The following is a 19,626-nucleotide window of genomic DNA, read 5'->3' as shown; positions in this document are numbered from 1 at the left end:
GTATCTTTCCTCTTTTTTAGAAGTTTATTTGATTTGGAGACAGGAAGGGAAGCACAGAAATGGTGGGACTAGATCCGGTGTTGGAAATGAGCTACACAGCTTTGGGGGGAAGGGGTTGGGGAGTGGGAAAACAGAGAGAATGAGAGCAGGGGTGACACTGTTCAAAAGGAAATAGACTCGTTACCTGAATCATGTAAACATAACCCCTCTGCACATCACTTTTACAATAAAATATTTTTAAAAAATTAAATGAATATTGAATTAAATCTAGATTATATAGACTGGATTATAGATGCAGTAAAATCTCAGGAGTAAAAACAGATTTGTAAGGGTTTCCATAGTCAGCAATAGACTGGAACATGAACTATAACTAGAAGGGCACAGGAGAGGGTAGGAGAAAACCTCAAAAATTAGATGGACAAAAGGATAGAGCTAAAGAGAGCAACCATTCCAGCCTGCTAAAAAGTGTATACATATCAGAGAATAATGAAAAGAAGCAACTGCTGCAAATAACTATGCACAATAATATTAATAGTAGTGCATGGTGACAGTTAAACATAGGGAACTGGGAACTAGAATGTTTAGACTTTGTCCCAGGCTTCACTACTTCCTAGCAATTCACTGTGACCTTAGACAACTCGTGTAACCTCTTGGATACTCTACTTTTCTACAAAATAAGATTACTGGTATCTCCCTTCAGCGATCAAGGGCATAATGAGTATGAAGCACCTGGCCCAACCCCTCACACATATTAATAGTGTAATAAAAAGCCATTTACAGTTATAATAGCTAGTGATCAATGTAGAAAAATAACTCCAGATTGTAGAATCCGAAATTCTTAAACATAAAGAAGGCCTTTGGAGATTCATCTCACCCAGCACCTCCCCCCACACCCCAGAAGTCTGAACACCCAGACCAGATGACCAGATGATCTGCTCAGTATTGTCTTGAAAGACTCCATCATGTCTGTTAGAAACAGGAGTCATTCCTGGTCATGAATATGCTAATTCATGCTCACCTTTGAAGATGGCTCAGCATGAGCTGCCTCTAGTTAGAGGACAGAGATAAGAAAGTCAACTTCTACAAATAGAACTTTCCAACCCAATATTTACCGCTCCCAGAGTAGACACTGGAAAAGGTCCATGAGAGACTTAAATTCGCATATCTGATATTCTATCAGATTACCTTATCACCTACCTTCCAACTAAAGAAATTCTACTTTGATCAGAAATATAAAGCAAGTCCACTTTAAAAAAAATCTCATATATGTTGGATATTTTTAAAGGATGTACTCTAATTTCTCGCATCTCTGAAAATATTTGCAAAAATAATTTCACAAAACATTTGGTGTGATTCCTAATATAAACAAAGAAGTGCAGTCTTTGAGTAGGAGAAAAATGCACTAAAGGAACCATGTTCTTCTACTGCCCCCTTCTGGTAGAGATGGGGAAGGAACAGCCTGCATATAGTTCAAGAAACTACTCAGCTTCAAGTAAATAAAATCCTTCTCTTTTGAGCCTTCACCCCAGCCTTGTTGATAGGCATCTACATTTCCTAGCTGGAAATAGTTATATATAATGAATAATCCCGCAGTGTTAAAGAGCTTAGTACCCTAGAAGAGAGATAAATAAAGAAATATTACTTAGCTGGATTTGCATGAGACAGAGGAACCCAGAAGCTGGGAAGAAACAGTGGCTGCATCTTGACTTGTAAGAATGCATAGTTGTGCCAAGTGCAGTGGTCCACGCATGTTATCCTATCTACTCAGAAGGCCAAGATCTGAGAACGGTGATCCAGAGCCAGCATAAGCAAGAAAATCTAAGACTCTTATCTCCAGTTCACCACCTAAGAAACCAGAAATGGCCCTGTGGCTCAAGGAAAGGGCAGTAGCCTTGAGCTGAAGAGTTCAGGGGCCTCAGAGTTCAAGCCCCACAGTGAACGTACCCATCTGAGCTATCTTTTTGATAAAGAAAAGGAAGGAAAGACCAATTTCTGCAATAAATATGGCTGATTAGAAATGCTTTTGCAGAATGAAACCTGGCCTCTGATTGCAGCTGCTTTGTGAGGCATGAGAACAAGGCTTGGGGGATAGCTTAGGCCGGCATCCTTCCTAGCCATCCAGGTAGCATCTGGTAGGTATGATAAGTATAGCATGGCAGCCAACAACCACAAACTCTCAGTGCCTTAATCCAAGAAAAGTTCATTGCACTCACAAAATCCACATGCCCAAGGCTCATTGTCCTTAGCAGGCTGCAATGCACCTGCCCACTTGTTTATTCTACTTATTGGACCCTGTGCTATGCCTGCGTCAAAACTCTATCTGTTCCACTCCACAGGGCATCTCCAGAACTTAGCACAGCACCTGGCACAGAGATACTCAGAGAGTATTTGTTGACTAAAAGAATAAAGAGAGGAAAGACAAATGAAACAAGCCAAATGGGGAGCTCTGACTTCTCCCTCCCCCTCTCTATACTTCAGTCCAGATCATCCACCAAATGTCCATTCCACTCTGCAGTGATCTTCCTCTTTCCTCCCCCCAGGACCTTGCCCTGGCATGCTGCCCACATAAATTGTGCAGTATTTCTAAATGTCTGTGTAGCCCTTGACGACGTGCAGATGTGAATCAATGACAGAGGGAAGTAACATTTTACAGAGGCAGGCTTCATGATGCTTGGGTTAGGGAGAGACTGGCAGATGCCTGGGCCAGCCCACAGCAGCCCTTGGTATTGCCTGCTCAGGATGCTTGTTTACACAGCTATACAAGTGCCAAAATGCAAAATCTAATCAGGAATAAAAAAGGAGGGCCTCCAGTTAGGATTTAAAATAGAAGAGAAAATGGCATCTCCAGATGTGATTACTCACAGAAGATAAACACCGTCATGCTTGCCATTATCCATAGTGAAAGCGGAAGTGAGAAACTTGGCATCATGGGGAAAGGAAGGGCTGAGTGGGGCTGGATGGATGATGGAAGGGTGACTGTGATCAAAGTGAGCTATTCATAAGAATGCACATGTCAGATGGTCACCCCTTTGTCCAACCATCTGATGATTCTTTTTAAAGTATGTGATTGCTTATATTTTAAAAAATCCAATTAGATCTAAAAATGTTCTGGATTCTAGACGCTCGGATACAGTGAGACCAAAAGAGCATACTCGGGAGAGAAATACAAAGACATAATACCGAAGTGTCTCCTCATATCTGTATAAAATAATATACATACTGAAACAAACTCCAAGATAGGAAACCAAGAGATTTCTTTGTTTTAGTTTTTAGTTTTGGATAATTCTGCTGACTTTCTGTATGCTGTATTCAAATGCACGTCTTTGGAAGGAGTGGGGAGACGACAGAACTTGAGGGAAAGGGGTACAAAAGTGCATCAGTGGAGCTCACTAGACGACTCATGGTTAGAGATAGGAGAGACACACTGGAAGAGAAAGTGAGGGACAGAAGACACTGTAGAAAAGGAAATGTATTTATTACCTAACTCAGGTACGCATAATCCCTCTGTTACATAACCTTTAAAATAGCCATAGTAAATCAATAAAATTTTTGAAAATCCAAGAGTTTTTACCAGTATAATGGAAGGCCCCAGGAAATCCTTCTCCCTTCATTTTCCTTTTGTGACTTTCCATTTGTCACCTAGAAAATACTGATTCAAATTTATACTGTCCAGCTGTCTTGGAACTTCCTTCCTAAAGATCTTTCCATTTGTGCCTGATTTTTGTTGTTATTATTGTTGTTTCTGAACCTTCAACTTTTGTGGTATACCAGTCTGGAAAGCTGGCTCTTGGTATTTCAGAAGTAGCACAAGGAATACTCCATGCAATTATTGAAGAATCTATAGACGATATCTTGGACTGAAAGTTGCAAAACTACAACCGGTCCTAGGACATAAAAGTTGTGAATCATACATCTTGCAGGTTAATAAGAATTTACCAAAGGGCAGTCAGTTCTTAGGTAATGACTCATAAAAAGAATATGTAAGGTGGATCGCGTCTCAATTTCCTGAATTTAGAGACTCAATATTAGCTTATAACTTATGGAGAAACACAGAGCCACTACTAATCCCAACTCATAGCCCTGATTCTGTGTCATCAACACCAAGCATCTACACACACACACACACACACACACACACACACACACACACACTGTAGTTAGGAAGAATGCTACACTGTCACAGACCTTCTAGCTGTTTGACCTTCTGCATGCTCACATTAAGCAGCAATGACTTTCTGGACTGCAACATACTAACCATAGAACACAGAGATTACGCAGTGTGCCTCTAAGTGGCTCCCCATGGAAAGCAGGACTACTCACCATTACGTTTTCTGAAATGTGTGGGGTTGTATGGAAGTGTTTCTGCACACTAGCAGACTGGCCTTTCCATACAGCTCCGTCTGATCTAGTCCATCTCAGCTGACCAGGGGATGCCATCGGGAGTTTGGAAGCATGAAAGTCTTCCATGCAGTGGGATTTACAGGGCCTCTGTGAGAGCAAGAGGGAAGCATGGACGTCCGTGCTTGAATGGGTCAAGAAAACGTGGTCTATATACACAATGGATTGCTATCCTTCCATCAGAAAGAATGGCATCACCCCATTCATAAGCAAAAGAATACGCGAAGTAAGCCAGACCTAAAGCAACACAGGCTGCATGGTTCCCTCTATTTGTAATAACCAGAATAAGGCTAGGATGTTCTTAGCAGAGGATCACCGTAGTGCAATAGCAATGTGGATATGACCACATACAATGATGCTTATCAAAATGAACTCCAAGAAATGAAAGCAAGAGGGTGTTTTTATTAATTGTATCATTTGCCGTTATTTCTCTTTTCTTTCTTTTTACTTTCTTTTATTTTATCGTTGGGGTAATATAGAGGGGTTACAGTTACATTCATCAGGTAGTGGGTGCATTACTTCTCAAACAGTGCTACCCCTTCTCATGTTTTTGTCCTCCTTTCCCCTCTCCCCAACCCCTCCCAAATCTTTCTTTAGTTTATTCTCCGTTGACACTTGTTTTTGATTTCTGCAAACTTTGTCATGTATGTTAGTTGATCTGATTTGCAGAAGGGAAGGGGAGTCCCAGAAACAGTGGGACAAACGGTGAAACAGGGGGAGGGGGATGAGGAGGAAGTGGAAAAAAATGAGGGAGCGGAAACACCGTTCAAAAAGAAATGTACTCATTATCTGACTTATATAACTGTGATTCCTCCTTTGCAATAATTTTTAAGAGAAAAATGCTGAATCCAGAAAGCATGGAAATGCAAATGAAAACACAGGACCTCTGTGCTTTTTAATTCATCCATCTTCACTTCACCTCTGCTTCCACCCCCAGCTTGTTATCAACCAGCCACATGCACCTCCTATTTAATTCAGAACACCAGGTTTTCCCTGCAGTAGTGTTTCATGCATGTGCCTCTACCAGGCATGCTATTCCCCCAGGCCTAGCCCACCTTCACTTTTACAGCTCCTGTAGGCATTGAATTAAGTACCACATCCTGAGCTACTTTCAATACAGTCAAAATTAACATCCATAGGCCATTTTTGTTTCTTCTTCAGAGAAGACTCTCAAATGCTCAACATCTCTGGTCATAAAAGAAATGCATATCAAAACAACTCTAAGATTCCACCTCACTCCAGTTAGAATGGCCAGGATCAGGAAAACAAATAACAGATGCTAGAGGGGATGTGGCCAGGAGGGATCACTACTACACTGTTGGTGGGAGTGCAAACTCGTTCAACCACTATGGAAAGCAGTGTGACAGTGCCTCAAAAGACTAAACATAGAGATCCCCTATGACCCAGTAATACCACTACCAACCATCCAAAATCTAGGGCATACTAAGTCCACTAGCACAACAATGTTCATTGCAGCATTATTCACCATAGCAAAGATATGGAACCAACCTAGATGTCCCTCAGTTGATGAGTGGATCAACAAGTTGTGGTATTTGTACACAATGGAATTCTATGCTGCTGTCAGAAAGAATGACATTGCCCCATTTGTTAGGAAATGGAAAGACTTAGAAAAAATCATATTAAGTGAAGTAAGCCAGACTCAAAGGAACTTAGGCTCAATGGTTTCCCTCATTTGTCATAATCAGTAGAAATCTTGGGCTCTACTAGCAGAGATCTGCAATAGAGCAAAACCTTGATACATAAGGCCATATAGTATGAAGCTAATTGAAAGGACCTCCAGGATATTGAAACAAAAGCCATATAACGAATTATTGTTGTCCTTAATGTACTATGTTATCTCTCATCTCCTTTGCTGTCCCTTGGGTATCTCATATTGTTACAGTATCTCACTTTGTTACCTGATATATCGGATATATTTGTATTTGGTTATTTGAAATTTGATAGGGAAGGGGGAAAACCAAGATGGGTGGGGGGGGGTGGGGGGGAGGGTAATGGGGACCAAGACATGTGAAAGGGTATCAATGTATGTGAATTAATGCACCCTCTATCTGGCAAATATCATGTAACCCTTTTACTAATTACAATAAAAAGTAAAACTAAAAAAAATTAACATCCAGCCAAACTTGTGGCTCACGCCTGTAATCCTAGCTACTAAGGAGGCTGAGATCTGAGGATCAAGGTTCAAAGCCAGCCCGGGCACAAAAGGACCTGAGACGCTTATCTCCAGTTAACCTCTAGAAAACCGGAAATGGGGCTTGGCTCAAGGGTAGGGTGATAGCCTTGAGCTGAAGAGCTGAAGGACAGTGTCCAGAACAAGTTCAAGCCCCATGACCCCCACACACAAAAAAAAATTAACATCCACCAGTCTCTCAACAGGACCCATGAGCTCATTTTTTTTTAGCATCCGTCACATCTAATAGAGTTCCCGCACACCACACCTATACATATACACTAAATAAATCTGAAGGTCTTAGGCTATGCCTTTTGGTCTCTGCTGTATTCTGACATATTGAAGGACTAAATCAGCTTCACTTATTTTAATTCCTAGACAGTGAAAGGGACTAAATATCTACTTATTTATTTAGCAAGTATTAAAACTGAAGAAATTCAAAGAGGTCTTGCCCTCAAATAACTTATAAACAATAGCAAGAGACAGTCTAACTAGGTAAATAAGCAGCCACATACTAAGGAAATGGCATTTTCCTGTGGTCTCCTGGGAAACCAGTGGCTGACAGCGATGGGTAATTAATTCTCACATACTCGACACAGTGTTTTTTAGACACACATCTTACGGACATGCTAAATGATGATGATGATGATGATAATGATGATGATGATGATGACTAATAATGTTGATGATGATGATGTAAACCATTCCTGTAGTGAGGGGATAAAAAGAATCCCAGCAATCCAGTAAGAGAGCTGTGATGGGAATTTATGACAATGGAGTAGTGAGACCTTTATCCCCTTTCCCCATGCTATGGGAAAGGTCAGCAGAAAGTCTCCCGGGGAGACGGGGCAGGAGAGATCTGCAGGGTTTGTGGGAGGTGTGCCATAGAAAGGAAATGGGCCAGAGCCATCCTGAAAGCCTGGCTCCAGGGTGAAGGCGGCTGGGGAGTTCCTGGAGATGGCAGGGAAGTCAACAGCTGGGAGAATTACATGCTCCCAGTGTGGCACCCACAGTTCTTCTAAGATCCCCACTATCGATAGGGAAACCCAAAGTATCTCCTTTGTCATGAAAGAAATCAGCAGGCGAGTGAACCCGCACCATTGATCAATTCTGCGTGCACACACCCACACTTCCATTCTCAACTCCAGAGGAACAGAAGCAGTGGGATGAACGGGGAGGGGTGAGAGATGGAACAGACAGAAGTGGACAAGAAACCATGTCTGCCCTTCTTCGTGTAAAGTGGGAAGCCAAGCCTCCTCCAGAACACAGGCCAGGGAGAGACAGGGGATACAGAGAGGAAGAAAAAGAAACCCTTGAGTTAGATAAACAAACTGTTTATGATGGCTGTCCTAAAATACCTAGTAATGAGGCTCTTCTGTAGCCTGAAAGTGAATAAGAATAGGCTAAGAATTATTTTTAGTGGGCAAAGGCTGATCTTAAAAGCATAGTTAAGGCTGTGGGTAGTCAGTGAGGATGCTGGCACCGAGATGGGAGCTCAGTGGTACAGCACGTAATACAGCATGACCACCGTCAACTAAAACAGCAGAGTTGATTCCCAGCTGTACCTTCTCAAGGCCAGCCAGTTCAGCTAAATAAGTAAAAAAATAAGCTCAACGCAAAGAGCAAAAATGAAGTGCCATACAGAATTTCCAAGTTGATCTCATCAGCGCAAAACCTCTGCATAGATTTATCCACCAAGGTTCTAGAAATATCAGGAATAATTAAATCAGATTTGTACCCATAATATATGCAGCATTCATTCCTATTTTCCCCCTTCTTTTACTAAAAACTATTCATGGAAAAAGATAAATTTCTCATCAGTTCCCCCAAAGAGCTGTGCATCTTGCAATGACAGATAACTAAAGAATCTTTGTGAATACAGGAGGATATCGTACATCTGAGTGTATTGAGTGCATTGTTCTGTGCAAGAATTCTCAAGGACAGAAATTTCTTACTTACCATGAACATTCTGGGTGGTAGAGAAAATAAATCATCATTTAAAATCAGCTTAATTCACCCTTTTGCCTGTTTTCCCAGAGCCCTAGGATAAGAAAAATTTCACAGATTTAAATCTTTGGGGGGGGAAATCAAACCAAGATTATTGCTTCATGAACCATGATAATAATATGAATCTCACATCCCCTATTCATAACATTTTATTGAAACCTAGACAGTGCTCACTCATTTACATATCATCTATGGCTGTTTCTCTTTAGGTATGGTGCAGGTAGTTAAAATAGAGATGGTATGTATGATTAGCCAAGACCAGAATATTTAGGATTTTCCCTTTAAGAAAAAAATTTACTGACCCCTACTCTAAAAAGCTAAATGGCCCACGTGGGAGGGAAGAAAAGAGAAAAAAATTCACAGAGGGATTATGATCAAAGTACATATATATGCAAATACAGTAATGACATCTCTTTACTATAGATGATTTATTATACGCTAGCTAAAATAAAGAATATTATTAAGAGGGCATTTAGACACAGCAGCATAACCACACAAAGAACACTGTGAAAAGATGAATCAAGAGATATAAGTGATATTTCCATAGCCCAAAGAAAACCAAAGCGCCAGAGAACCACAGGCGGTGAGGAGATAAGAATGAAACCGAGTCTTCCGCAGAACATATGAGAAGGAACCAAACCTGACCCGCCTTTATGAGAGAATTCCAGCCTCCAGAACTGAGATAAGAAGATCCTGGTTGGTTAATCTCTGCTGGACATTATTAGAGCAGCCCTAGAAAAGTAGTGTACTCATGCACAAAGAGTCACATATCTCCATCAACACCCTAGCAGATGAGTGGCTCACAACACATGTGTTTATATAAATCCATTCATTCCTTCCTTGCTCTTATTTATATAGACTCTCACTATTTATCATTTTAAACCCCAGAATTTCTCAAAGAACCTGGCTTAATACAGGTAGTAGTTTCATTTTGGATGAGCAGAACAAATGGACTGACAGTTCTTTTCTTGAAAGAGCTTAGGCGGGGTTGAGGAGAGAAGCTACAGGCCTGTGAAAACACCACGGGCCCAGAGACCCAGGGCCACTTGAACTCCAAAGAGAAATTAAAGATAAGTTCAGAGTTGAGTATTGGAATGGGCTGCTTGTTTTTCATTTTGAGTTTAGTGGAAAACAGCATTAATCAATTCTGTCCAAGGAAAGTTTTCTCATGTGCAGATCAATGATGCACATCACTTTTAATCCCCCCACAAATCACACTAATCTTTTCATAAAATAAGGAATCCTGAAATAATATAGATCAGCATTTACGTACCCATTTTCAGTTTCAGGATTTTCTTAAAGTTGTAGTATTTTTAAAATTATCTTTAAATAGTTGTACAAAGGGGTTTTAATAGAGCATTTCAGTTTCTGAGTACAATGCAACTTGAGCAACATCACCTCTTTCATCATTCTGCTACTACCCACTGCCTCGATTTCCCTAGCTCCATTTTAAGAATCTTACAGACTTTTCCTTCCAGGGCTGTCTTCAAACCTGGGTCCTCAGATCTCTGATCTCCAGCGTAGCTAGGATTACAGGCACGAGCCACGCCAGTGCCCAGCTGCGTGTTCTATTTATTTTTGTTCTGTTGTTATTGTCCTTAAAGTGATCATGAAAATCAAAATTACTTCAAAGTGAGCCAAAAGACAACAAAAATTTGCTAAGCCTTAAATATGTACTGGCAGGAACTAATTTGCCACAAAGACATGTCAGCAACAAGCTTGCACAATTCACAGTTATGTGGAAGGTCTGAAAAAAAAATACCAGATTGGCATCCTGACCTGGATATCCCAGTAAACTTAACAAAATTTGCAACTACTTTAATCTGTCCCAATTTTCAAACACAGCATCTACCTCAACCCCAGGGATATCTCCCCAAGGACTGCCATGTGCATCTAGCTCTTATTACAGAAGTTTGAGCTCCCTTTCCCCCTGCACAACACCTGCTGGATGAGTTACATTTATTCTCGGTCCAAATAAAACTCCACTTTTATATTAACCTCATTTATAATTGCTTAGTTTATCAAAACAAGAAAAATGTAATCTAGAACTTCCTATACACCACTGATTTTTTTTAAATGAGTACCTCAGAATCATGTAGTCAGATTTCAAGCATGAAAATAATTGGACACCACCATAATTGAACCTTCTGAACTCTAGGGCACAATCAAGGAAGCCGCATAATTTCTCTGCAATTAATCTGTGAAGAGCTCTCAGCTTCACCTCCGTTGTCATGGCAACTGAACTTCTGTATTAAGGTAAGCATGTTATGAGTCAATGAAAAAGACACTTATTAGTCAAGAGTAAATGTCAGTATCTCAAAGGTCACTGCTTTCCTTGATGTTTTTTTTTTTTCCAAGATACTGATCACCTGGCTGGGACATCCAAGTTTCTTCCTTGATTGACAATTCATGTGTAAAATTATTGGCAAACTATGGATTGCTCGGTACCTTTTGTCTTCTTGTGTATATGCATTAACTATGCCCTAGAGAAAAAAGATGAATTTGTAATCCCCTGACTTCAAATCCGGAATCCACATGAATCCCCCCAACACACAAGCAGACACACACATGCACACGTGCACACACATTCTCTCCTCTCTCCCTCTCCCTCTCCCTCTCTCCCTCTCTCTCTTCTATAAAGGGGTAATTAGTAGTACTGGATGAGCACTAATGTCCCATCATGGAAGAGAGGCCACGTTGCCCAGGAAAAGGCCTGCAAAGACAATGGCAGCCATCTGGATGTGAATGGCCAGACTCTCGGATGGGATGAACTTGGAGGAGCCTCGCTTGCCAGCCAGCCCCCTCGCCACATGGCCAGTCCTCTGCCTGCAGCTGTCCAGATCCAGGGGTCACTTAGAGTGCAGAGCCCTGAGCGAAAGGGTCCAAGTCTTGGCTTCCCTGTGTGCCCGGAGACATCTTATACCCTCTCATTAGTGTTATCTACCCATAGTCCCAACCTCAAGCTACCCTCCTAACTCTTCTCTCGGTGCCCTGTGCAGAACCCCATTTCCCAGGCCATGGGTCTCATGGGGAAATGTTGGAAATGACACCAGGGGAATGTTGTCGCCGCTGAATGGAAAGTTGTACCTCCTTGTTTGCCAGAAAATGACCTCCACCACTGGAAAACGGCTGTCTATTGGCCTCTGTCATCTCAACCTCTCCTCTGCCCTGGATCCTTCATCTCTGGGAATATTCGTGCAATACTCCTATGTCCAGCAGGTTCTTACAGAGAAGGATTGGTACTCCTCCTGCTCTTCCCTTTCAGGTCCTGCCCCATGTCAATCTCCTCATTCTCAAAGGGAGCCATGCTAACTTCTAGAAAGCTAAGGTGCAGCACCTCGGCTGCCAGCCAATCTCAGCAGCTCGCTGGTGTACCACACCGGTGGCCACCCCGAAGGAATTCCAACTCTTCGAGTTCACACAGAACCTCAGTGAAAATCAAACTGATCTTTAAGATTGGACTTCAAGGTAAAAACAACAACAAAAGAACTCACCACTTTTGTTGTTGTTATATTATTATTATTATTACCCTTCTTTCTCACATTACGTTTTCTGACAAAAGAAAATCCCCAGCACATTCTTTTCAAGGAAACTTTTAATTTCCTAATTCCCCTTTTATTTATTTGTTTCCATTATTTTACTTCATTTTATAGACTTTATTGAACTAGGCCTGTTCCATGTTTGTGCATTTTTGAATGATCTGATCAGAAAAAGGGAGAGGAAACTATATGAAAAGAAAAATCAAATGATCATGTTCAGGTACTGAGAAAGAAAATGGCACTGCAGATACATAATAATCATACATTGTGGTTTCTGCTTCTTTCCAAATATCAACATTTTTAATAAATGGAAACAAGCAAAAACAAATGAGTCGCAGCTGCCTCCTGCAGTGACAACTGTCATCTCTAAAGATCTAAGGACTTGAAAGAGACAGCGTGCCAGAAAACAAAGTTCTTTCTGACATGATGAAAGGCCCAGTGGAGGAGAGGTAGTACTTCAGAATCCCACCGGAAAAATGACAACCGCAAATTGATATGAAAGCAGCCGCTACTGAAGAAAACAAAAAACAACTATGTTGTACAGACACAAAAGCATCTTCTCAACAGTGTATCTGCAGCATTCAGGCAACGGCCTGAACAGAACTCAGGATGAAGAGATTCATTGCAACGAGTGTGGATGTCAAAATGAATATGCAGGAGAACGCCAGAATCAGCTCCATGTTACCCGACTGCAAACAGCAGAGATCCTCGCTGAATCAGAATAGCAGAAGGCAAGTGGGGGATGGATAAAAAGGCTTAAATCTAGTCTTCCCAACGCCACAAAAAAGCCTCAGAAGATTTTTTCCTAATTATTATTAAGACCAAAACTAATAATAAAATAATAATGATACTGCCTGTGCAGTAGGACTATCCTAGGTCCTTTCTTCCCTCAGTAGCTGCGTTAACCACCGCATCCTTCTCATTTACCACTGTCCTCTAGTCACAGGGTTTTTATCCCACATTTGTAGATCGGCTTCCTTATCCATTCCTCCTTGTCTACTTAACAAAGGGCCAAAAAAATTCAAAATCTGAGGTGATTTTGAATATATATATAGAGAGAGATACATGTATTAGAAAGAATAAAATTATGTCATTTGCAAAGAAAGGGATAGAACTAGAACAGATCTTGTTAAGTCAGTGAGGTAAGCCAAGCTCAGAGAGACAAATAGTGCATGTTTTCTCTGATATTCAGAAATGAGATCTAAAATACACTGGGATATGATAAAATTGACAGTATTCTAGACATTTACACACAGTTGAGACCAAAAGAGGATACTCTTACAAACATGAGAATGAATGCCTATTATATAAAATAACTATGATATAAAATTATGTATATGCATATTTATATGTATCAAAATGAACTCTAAGATAGGGAAATAAGATCATCTCCTTTTTCATTTTTATTTTGCTGATGAGTCTGTCTTCTTTTATATATGTATGGGGTGTTCATGTATTCCAGAGGGTGAGAGGAGGGCACAGAACACAGAACTCAAGGAAAAAAGAGTGAAAAGCACAGCAGTGGGGCTTACTGGACATGGATGAAAGTGAATAATACAACTCATGGGTGGAGATAAGAGGGAGGGATTGGGACAGAGTGAGAGAACAGAAGGCACTGTTCAAAAGGAAATTACGAATTATCTGATTCATGTCATTGAAACCCCTCTGTATATCACCTTTATAATAACAATAAATATTTTTTTGCCATTCCTGGGCTTGAGCGCAGGGCCTGAGCACTGTCCTTAGGCTTTCTCAAGGCCAGAGCTCTACCACTTGAGCCACAGCACCACTTCTGGCTTTTTTCTATGTATTTGGGACTGAGGAATTGAACCTGGGTCTTCGTGCATGCTAGGCAAGCACTCTACCACTAGGCCAAACTCCCGGCCCCAATAAATATTTTTTTCAAAAAGAAAAAACTAAAATCACAGAAAGGTTAATCTACAACAAAGGGATTTTTGATGCTGCTGTTATCTGCCAGTCCTGAGGCTTGAACTCAGGGCCTGAACACTGTCCCTGAGATTTCTCAAAGCTAGCACTCTACCACTTGAGCCATAGCACTATTTCCAGCTTGTGTGTGTGTGTGTGTGTGTGTGTGTGTGTGTGTGTGTGTTACCAAGGAATCACCCCCAGGGCTTCATGCATACAAGGCAAGCAAGCACTCTACCATTAGGCCAAACTCCCAGCCCCGAAAGGGGTATCTTTAATGTGTGTGTGTGTGTGTGTGTGTGTGTGTGTGTGTGTGTGTGTGTGTGTGTGTTTGCTCCAGAATTCAGTAAACATGTGGAAACATGCAGGGGGGCGGGGGAGGGAAGGAAACCTGTTGCCAAAATACATCAAACTGTGGTGTGTCTTTAAAAATGCAAAACAAACCAACAACTACCACCCTGATGGCACAGGTAAGGCTGAAGGCCGCCATGTCTAATGTGAATAAGGCAAGTGTGGTGAGGCAGAGAAAGGCTGAGAGGGGAGAAGTGGCTTCAGGACAACCCCAGCCCATGCAGCCACCACTGGCCACAGGTGCTCACTGGGCAGCCACGAAGCTGACGCTCCAAACTGAGATTGCCTGCAAACAAGAAAAGCACGAATGGCTCACAGAAACCCAGCATGGCATCTGAGCTCTGCGTGGCATTTCTGTCCAGCATGATGGCTTTGCGCTTGGTCTTGTTCTGTGATGACAGAGGAGCCATGTTAGTGCGAATCATTTAACTCCACTGGGCCTCAACTTTTCTTCAGTGCAAAAGAGGTGGGGCAGGACGCTTTCTGTTCTCCAACATTCCCTTCTCAGAAATTTCACCGCGGCAGAATCCTAAAATTGGAGGGAGATGAATGAGTTGGAGAATTGGAAAAGCCAGCAGAATGTTCAATGGCTCACCTCCACCCCCCTGCCACTATGAACCCCAGTCAGACATTGGTTGTGACCAAATGCCACTCTTGCTGGTCACCGCTGTGTGACCTTAGCTGAATGCTCATCCCTGATCTCATTACTGCCCAAGCCCTCACTGTGAAACCCTATTTCACAGACGAGGAAGCTTTAGAAGGTCTCAAATGAGATCTCGGATTTGGAGGAAGCCAGATCTATGTTCCTGCACTGTGCAGTGGTGTGCTTTGTGGAAGTGACAGCCCCACTTCCCTGCTTTTCTCCGTCAGTACATCTCTTCTCAATCATTTTCCATCCCAGGATCCTCAGACCACGATCAGGCTGGTCCCTGAACAGTGAGCAGAACAGTATTTTATATTTCCTGACCATTTAATGGTCTGAAGTGAAAACTATATTTTTCGTGGTACCTATAAAAGATTATGAAATGGATGGCTTTTAAAAGTAAATGCAAAAAAAAAACCCTTAGAGTTGTGTGACTGTTGTTTATTTTAGTGAAGTTTGGCTAGTACTCACCATTGTTATAACTTTTTTAAATTATCTTCTCTTTATAAACTTCCTTCAAAGTGCTTCAGATATATTCTTTGAATATCTGTGGCATAAATTCCATCTTTTTTTTTACTTATCTACTCTTACTATGGTTTGAACTCTTGAGTTTGGCTTATTTCCTCCACTAGAGCTCTACCACTTGATCCATACATCCAGGCCAGGTTTTTGCAGGTTTTTTTTAAGTCTTCACAGTCTCACAGACTTTTTTCTGCCTAAATTGGCTTCAAACCACCAACCTCTGGATTTCAACCTCCTGAGTAGCTAGGATTATAGACAGGAGCCACCTGCACCCAGCCTACTTTTCAATTCTTTATGTTAGGCCACAGAACAAGACACCGGGGCATAAGATTCAAGCAAGAGAGACTTTTACTGGCTTAAGGCATGACAATCTGAGTACTCAAAAAGAATAATAATACCACATAATTAAAACAAGGAACTGGCTAGGTCTTGTGCCTGTAATCCTAGCTACTCAGGAGTCTTAAGATCTGAGGATTAGCATTCAGGCCAGCTCAAGTTGGGAAGTTTGTGATACTCTTACATCCAGTTAACCAGCAAAAAGTTAGAAGTGGAGCTGTGACTCATGTGGTAAAGCACCATCCTTGAGCAAAAAATGGTAAGGGACAGCACCTAGGCCATTAGTTCAAGACAAATCACAACAACAACAGTAATAATAAATCACGGCAATGATCATGATTGTTCCTAAGAACAATCCTCATCTAGGTAAAACTAGGTGAGGAGTTTTAAAAGAAAGACATCGTGATGGTGCTATCACCAAAGCACACACCAAAGACATGCTCTATGGATACAATAAAAAGTACAAAGTTTAGAGAGCAGGAATGAGCCAGGTATTGGTCACTCATGCCCATAATCCTAGCTAATAAGGAGACTGAGATCTGCTCTCCTAGACAAGAAAGTCCACCAAGCTCTTATCTCCAATTAACCAGCTAAAATCTGGAAGAGAGAGAAGTTGTAGTTCAAAGTTGTAGAAAAATAGCCCTGAGTCAAAAAGCTCAGATACAGTGCCCAGGACCTACAACAACAACAACAACACACACACACACACACACACACACACACACACACACACACACACACATGCGCGCATGCGCACAAAGCAGGAAACATACATGTAAATCTGTATATAATCAGGCCTCCATAGTTCTGACTTCTCATTAACAGAGTTGTTGATGTTTAATGGTATTTCAGGTTTACACTCTGGACCTCACATTTGCCAAGCAAGTGTTATACTGCTTGAGCCATGCTCCCAGCCTAACTTTCCCTTTAAAAAAAAGTATGGAGAAGGGAGAAAAGTTAAAGAGCACACTATCAGAACCCATCAACCATCCATATCTGGAAAGTGGCACCTCCTTCAATGTAGTAGGTTGGGTCTATTTGGCACACTAGATAAATAGCATTCTTTAACATGAGCTTTAAAAGAAAGAGATTAGGGCTGGGTATGTGGCCTACTGGTAAAATGCTTATCTAACATGCACAAAGCCCTCAGTACACATGCACAGAAAAAGCCAGAAGTGGTACTGTGGCTCAAGTAGTAGAGTGCTGGCCTTGAGAAAGCTTAAAGACAGTGCCCAGGTCCTAAGTTAAAAAAAAAATGGAGGGGGAAGATTATTATAGAACATTTTCAACATATTTATGGAGATGCTTTGCTTTGAACTCAGCTGACACGATGATTAGATAAGGGAATGACTTTTTAATGTTATAATAATACTTTGAATCTATAAGTACTGATTTCTAAAATAATTTTAAGAGCCAGCTTCATTACTTAAAATGACTGTACTTAATATTTGACCATAACGATGGCTCCAAAAGCAATCAAATCTATGAACAATAGCTTGTGTGGAAAGGCTGAAATACATTATGTTTCAGTAAGTGAACTCATAATCTCTGAAAAGCCTCACTTGCTAAGAGAAATCCAGTGGTGATTTTCTAATCTCTCAGGTGACAAGGTAATAGCTTAATTCATTCTTCAAAATAGGAATCTAGTACTGTACAGATTAAAAGAGAAACTTCCTATGTTTTCCACTCCTTATAAGTTGCATTGATGACCTGTCATTAACTGGATGGCTCAGAAAGCTGCTAACTAACACTATTCAAACAGTATAATCTCAGTTTCAGGGTTGATACTTTGTTCTTTGTTCTTTGTCCTTAGTGTTGACTCATTCCATGATTTTTCCCATGCTTTCCTTGTATGCTGTTTTCAGCTCCAGGGAGCTCACCCACTTTGAGATCAGTGCTCTCACTCATGTCAGTTGCCTGAAGCTCATGCTTATAATCCTAGCTACTCATGAGGCTGAGGTCTGAGGACCAGGAAGCTAAGCAAGACAGAAGAGTCCATGAGACTCTTCATTATTTCATATCCATCTACTCTTTCTTTTTTTTTTTTTTTGTCAGTCCTGGGCTTGAGTTCAGGGCCTGAGCACTGTCCCTGGATTTTTCTCAAGGCTAGGGCTCACCCACTTGAGCCACAGCACCACTTCTGGCTTTTTGCTACGTATGTGGTACCGAGGAATCAAACCCGGGTCTTCGTGGATGGTAGGCAAGCATTCTACCACTAGGCCAAACTCCCGGCCCCCCATCTACTCTTTCTTTTGGTAATTCTGTTGCTAAGTTATCTGTGATGGGATTTGATTCTTACACTTTCTCCTTTTGAAAAACAAATGTGTGCCCTGGGATAATAATGGTTACCTTATTACTCTTGGAACGCGAGGGCCATTTGCTCCAACCACCAGCTCTTTTCTAAAGCTGGCACAGGTGTCGGATGGGGAATCCGATGTCAGGAAGGCAGGCACTCCACCCTCAGGTCCTGCAGTGCCAAGACCTGACTTACGTCCTGCGACATTCAGTTACCCGTCCACAGACCACTGATGGCGACCTCCCACCGCCTGGCTCTACACCTGAAGTCACCCCTCTTCTTCATCCTATGAACGCCTCTAGACGTTATCCTGAGGCAGCAAAGGTGAGATCTGAGTGTCCCCCTCCATGCTGTGCCACCCTGAGAATAATGTTTCTCTTGTGCAAAGCTCCTTGAGTCAATGATTGCTGTTCAGTGACACTGGCACGTTGTAGATGTGAATTACAAGCCTGACTGAGCACTGCATGCAGGTCGCCAGATATCTACCCATTTTGCACTTTGTATAGGTTGTATATTCTTTTTCTTTTTTCTTTCTTTTTCTTTTTTGTGCCTGTCCTGTGACTTGAACTGAAGGCCTGTGCACTGTTTCTGTGCATTTTTTGTGTGTACAGGGCTAGCACCCTACCTCTTGAATCACAGCTCTACCCCTGGCTGTGTGTGTGTGTGTGTGTGTGTGTGTGTGTGTGTGTGTGTGCATGTATGTGTGTGTGATTAATTGGAGATAAGAGATTCATAGATTTCCCTACCCAGGATGACTTAAAACCATAGTCTTCAGATCTCAGACTCCTGAGTAGCTAGGATCATAGACAAGAAGCACCTGCACCCAGCTAGTTGAACATTCCTAATATGAAATTGCCACAAGTGGAAAAATCCTATACCTGACCTGAGCCGGTGGCTGAAGTAAAAGTACAGGTGCACTAAAAATATTGTGTGATATTTGTTTCACAGAATGTGTAGGAGCTGTATATGAAACATAAATGGATTTCATGTTTAGACTTGTGTCTCACCCTCAAGATATCTTATCATGCATATGCAATTATTCCAAAATCTGAAAAAAAATAACTTGGGTATATTTCTGGTCCCAATGTTTTCAGATAAAAGATATTCAACCTTTAGTAAGAAATTTTGACATCTGTATCCTCTAATATCCTGCCAACTATTCAACTGGGTCTGTTGCCATGGAAACTGCTAATTAATCAACAAGTATCTATTGAGTGCTTACTCTTGGGAGAGTGCTTTTGTTTATGCAGTGGAAGGTTCCATTGCCAGAGGTGAGGACCTCTGCAATAGCTCTGTGGGTACCACTCTTGGGGGAGGCCAGAGGAAAGGAGTGTAGGTATTTTGGTAGAAAATGGGGTAGAAGTGAGAGCCATCTTGAGAGTCCTGACTTATTCCAAATGTAGGCTCCCAGCTCTGA

The 19,626-nt window shown here is 41.5% G+C and overlaps 1 long non-coding RNA gene across 1 annotated transcript in view; it reads left to right on the top strand.

Annotated features, from left to right (window-relative positions):
* The window catches only part of LOC150044547 (uncharacterized), a 47,488-nt gene extending 35,508 nt beyond the window's left edge, over positions 1-11,980 (top strand). Inside the window, exons 3-4 of the long non-coding RNA XR_016533085.1 lie at positions 10,755-10,852; positions 11,862-11,980. This is a non-coding gene — a long non-coding RNA (uncharacterized LOC150044547). The remainder of the gene's footprint in view (positions 1-10,754; positions 10,853-11,861) is intronic.
* The last annotated feature ends 7,646 nt before the right edge of the window (positions 11,981-19,626 follow it).

The sequence above is a fragment of the Megascapheus bottae genome, chromosome 29 (assembly GCF_031878675.1).
Source record: "Megascapheus bottae isolate mThoBot1 chromosome 29, mThoBot2.hap1, whole genome shotgun sequence".
NCBI classification, from domain to species: domain Eukaryota; kingdom Metazoa; phylum Chordata; class Mammalia; order Rodentia; family Geomyidae; genus Megascapheus; species Megascapheus bottae.
This window is presented reverse-complemented; position numbering and strand designations above follow the sequence as displayed.